This window comes from Camelina sativa, chromosome 3, assembly GCF_000633955.1.
Source record: "Camelina sativa cultivar DH55 chromosome 3, Cs, whole genome shotgun sequence".
NCBI lineage: Eukaryota > Viridiplantae > Streptophyta > Magnoliopsida > Brassicales > Brassicaceae > Camelina > Camelina sativa.
Window position 1 is genome coordinate 21,370,903 of NC_025687.1, and position 4,919 is coordinate 21,375,821.

The 4,919-nt window shown below is 38.9% G+C and overlaps 1 long non-coding RNA gene across 1 annotated transcript; it reads left to right on the forward strand.

The window, feature by feature from the left end:
- On the forward strand, positions 4,397-4,839 carry LOC104777654. The gene is made up of 3 exons (XR_766321.1): positions 4,397-4,436; positions 4,506-4,646; positions 4,771-4,839. It is a non-coding gene; the product is annotated as an uncharacterized LOC104777654 (long non-coding RNA).

Sequence of the window (4,919 nt, forward strand, 5' to 3'; positions counted from 1 at the left end):
GGCCTTTGTGGCGGTCCTGTTTAGGACATTTGTTTGGCCTTGGTGGCGGTTCTGTTTAGGACATTTGTTTGGCCTTTGTGGCGGTCCTGTTTAGGACATTTGTTTGGCCTTTGTGGCGGTCCTGTTTAGGACATTTGTTTGGCCATTGTGGCGGCCCGTGGGGCAGTGAGATGATCCTTGTGTGGTCATGAGGTATTCCAGTGAGGGGATATGTGGTTGGTAGGACATTGTGTTGTCTTACGCGAGCCACGGGAAGGAAACCTGGATAGGGATAGGACTCAGACGTGTTCAGAATTGTTTGCTCGCAACTCTTGGGGGACTTCGGTTCTCCTAGTACCGCCATTTTCTAAGACTTTGTGGCTTGGGAGTGTGGTTGGTATATCGACTTCGGATGACTATCCGAAGGCGCGCTGTAGGGTGACGACCCGAGAGACGAGTATTGGATTTTTCCTTATAAATTATGGCATGCGGGTTTAGGCCCGATGAGGAGCCAACATTATGGCATGCAGACTTAGGTCTGATGAAGAGCCAATAAAAACTCAAGGTTTAGGCCTATGAGAAAAGGAAAGTCCAAAAGTCGAGAACAAATAATGCCAGGAGCGTGAGTTTATCACCTAGAGGTGACCTTTCGTATATCGGTCGAAGGAGTGCGGGCCGTGGAGACGGTAGTACGTGAGTCCTTGGCTGAGTGTTGTTCGAGATTCGAGGATTGTAACGCCCGCGAACTAAAACTCTGCGTTTTGGGGGCGGGTGTCGATCCACACTCATGGTGGTGTCGGTCGACACCACTTATTTCTGGTTCGACCAGATTGATTTAATCGTCGATTTGGTCCGGTTTGGTTTAAGTAAAACCATTGGACCGGGATATTTAAGTGGGTTTCGAGGCTAGAAGGGTTTTAGAGTTTATTTTTGTCTGCCGCTTTGTTGTTTTTGAGAGAAATTGGTGAGATTCCTTGCTCTTTCTTGAGAGATCCAAGGCTAGGAAGGAGTTAGAGGCTTGTTAGGAGGGTGGGATTTGTTGTTGTGGTTCAAAAAAAAACCTTCAAAGAGTTGAGTGCATGACCATGGCTAATCTAAGCCCTTGATTTCCTTGTTCTTGCTTGTTTGTTGTTGTTTTGTGTGTTTTCTTGCTGGGGATTGGTTGCTACAGGTTCCTAATGATGATTCCGGCATGGGTTTTGAGTATTGAACGATTTGGAAGAGGTTGGGAAGCGAGATTCGACTCTCGGCTTCGAGCGGATCGCAGTTGCAGGTGGAGTGTCGATCGACACCAGCAGAATGGGATCGATCGACACTGTCGGGTAGTGTCGGTCGACACCAATGCTAGTGTCGGTCGACACTTGGCTGATGCCGATCGACACCTCCCTTCCAGCGAGTTGATGTTTGTTTTTCTGGTTTGTGTGTTTTGTTTGTTGGTTGTTTGGAACATAGGAATCATTGTTGCTTGTGTGTATAGCCCAGTAGATGGGAGGATTGCCTCTCTGAGTATTTATCAAATACTCATGCATCTCAATTTGTGTTTGTGGTGCAGGTAAAGGCAAAGTGTGATCGTGGAATCAAGGCAATGAAGAGGAAGATGTTCTAGGGGCTCGATTGGTTGTTGTCTGGCGTTGCTAGGTTGCTAGAGTTGGGTCTTTAGAACTTTCTAGGTTGCCGGTTCCTTGTTTTTTGTTGTTTGACATTGGAATGATTATGTTTGGATATTGGTTATTTTATTATGGATTATTATTGGATATTGGTATTTGTTATTCCGCTGTTGTGTGGGATTGTGGTTAGGAGGCTAGTGGGTATGAGACCACTAGTTTTAGTTATTATTATTCATTATTCTTTATTATTATTATTATTTATTATTATTATATTTTTTTTAAAAACGGATAAGGTCGTTTCAATATATAAGAATTTATATTACTGATTAACACCATATTTCGACCCATTATTTGCTTAACTCAAAATTGGTTTCAAAGCCAACTAAAGAAAAACATAAACGATCTTATTGATATTAGACCAAAACATGGGCATACAAACATAATCACTTACACGGAAGATAATTATTTAAAAAAAATAACTTATTATTGCAACATCAACGTATGAAAGGTTTACATTTAGAAAATCTAAAATACAATAAATGTATTGGGAACAATATCAGTCAATGATAAGATTGGATCCTCAAAAACAAAAAACAACATCCTCATAATTCATAAAAAAATAAATGCCACAATTGTATACATTTAAACGAAATGATATAAACATGTAGTGTATAAATACAAGTGACTGCAAAACTCGTACATACCTAATTAAAACGGAATAATACAAAAGAAAAAATGAAAAAACCAAAAATAACAAGAAAGTGTCAACTACATCACATAACCCACGCGTTGTGTGGTGAAGTACCTAGTCTATTATGATGCCCGTTTTCCAGTATTAGTATTAGCTTTAATATAAAGTGCAATGTTGTCCAATTAATTATTGATTTTTGTTCACTAGTTATACTTATAAATAATTAGAAAACTAGTGAAGAATGACATGTAGAGGCCTAAATAAATGAAATGATAGCATTGCTTCTTAGATCACCGAACATATTTGTTAAGGTGTGAAGAATGATTGTGGGACTTATAAGTGGTGGATTTAATCGTACTGATCACGGGTGGTGTGGTCGGTCTATTGGTCCTTGGCCGTAGCGGTCATGGAATTTTGTGGTAGGTGTGGTTGCTTGTGGTGGTACCAGTCACAGGAGTTGAGGCTGGTCGTACCGGTCATGGGGTCTGTACTTACATATATGCTAGTCCAAATCTAGTAATATTTAACTAAACCATCAAATAATAACCAATCAACATGCACATCAAAAACATAATAGAATAACATAACTACATGATATATACGATGGTATTACATTTACACAATCAGTCTTTTCCCTCTTTTCTCCGCAATCAGTTTCCTCTTTCATATTTTATTTACATGAGTGTTAAGCGTTTCTTTGCTTTCCTCAAACCAAAACCTTCTCAGATCGATCGAAGTTTGGTGAAATTTGATTTGGTGGGTTCTTAGATATATGTGTTTTTGTTCATTGTAACATCAGTAGAATCTCTCCTTGGAGGGTGATAAAAAAAAAATTGAGTCCTTGTTTAGCTCTTGTCTGATAATTTTTGGTTTTTGTTTGTTAAAACAAGAATTTACGTCTAAAGTGGTTCAATGTATCTGTTTTGTCTGAGGTGTATAGGGGCTTTGTGGTAAGTTAAAGAGTTTACTGGTTTGTTGATTACGAGTAATGTTGTTCCTTGGTCCTCATGTAGGCTTTGCTAAAGATTTTGTGTTCATCTCATTTACTGATGCTATTCTTGTTGTAGCTGTGCTAATGTTTTTTTATTGACTATTATATTGTTCTGCTGCATGTTCCATTGGTTATATAGGTTGCTTGATTTTGGAGATTAGGTATTGTAACTTTTGTATCTGACTGATCAAGTAGAAAGCTTATAATGTGGTTGGTTTTGTGGTCTTAAGATTAGACATTGCGTAGCGTATCTTCAATTGCGCAGTTGCATTTTTTCTTTGGCCGAGTGACAAAAACACTTTTGTTCTCCAATGTGAATGTGACTTATCGCCACGACCCTGTATCTTCAATTTCAGGGTTACTATTACTTTACTAGGCTCGGATTGCTAATCTCTATTTCTTAGTCTTTGTTATGGTGATAATGGACTGCGGGATTCAGCTGCTAATAAAAATCCAACTTTTCCAAACTCAGTTCATCAAGGGAGTTACACATGTTTAACATCGGAGAGGCTAGCTCTAGAACGAAGCCACCAGTCACACTGAGCAATGGAAGGGAACTGGACATTTTGTGGAACAGAGAAATGACAGGCTTGAGTTGAGCCCTTTGTAAGTGCAACCCCTTTGACGGAAACCGTGCTGGGCGCAAGGTCAATCTGACTGCAGAATATAATGAGCATCTTGAGGATATGAATCCGGTCACAGGTCATCCTGGTCTTTTGTTTCTTATCGGATAGTGAGGCTTGGCATCCACAACAAGTCGAGGAAAAAGCAGAACGGGGGTATCCTAGGTTTGTTTCATATCAAGATTAATGCTCCCTTTTGTTTCTTGATGTTAGATTTGTGCTCATATCGACTGTACACCCTTTATAGTTTTCTGAGCAAATGCGCATTATTAATCTGATAATATGTTTCTCTTCTGAAACAGATCCGTCCGTAATTTCTTAGGAGCACAGGAGGGAACTTGCGTTTTCAGGTACTGTTTTCCATTTATGTATAAACAAAAAAATAAAAATGATTTTTCTATAGCAGTATGTAACTTGATGAATGAAAACAACAATAGATTTTTCTGTTTGCATTTATTCATACCTAGATTTTACCTTACTATTTTTCTTTGTGCTGCTTTGTTCAGGGATGTTATGCTTCTCAATCAGTCCATATGACATATGAGGTAAAGCCAGAGCAAACCCATAATCATTCATTTGCTCATCAGATTAACCGTGGTGTATAAAATCTGCAGGAGTTGTTGTCCCTAGAAGAGTGGACTGGCGATGTTTGTACCGGTTTGAATGAGGAAACCATATCAAACGGATTGAACCAACAGAAGTACAAAAGTAGCTCCAGGTCTCCACAAGAAGCAGAACCATGCTGTATTTGTCAGGTACCAATATCAGATTTTTGACCATTATGAGTTGCACTTTTAATCTTCTTCATTAATTATTCATGACTTGCCGGTTGCTTAAGTTGATTCTTTGATGCATTGGGTATGCGGGCACAAATCAAAGAATGGTTGAAGCTGAAGAATCTTTGCCCAATTTGCAGAACAACAAAGAAGAAAGAACCTAAAGAAAAAGACTCGGTTTCTTCTGGATTTGTTTGGATAAGTTAATTTTACCAATTAGCTTCTTTTTTTTTTTTTTTTTTTTTTTTTTTT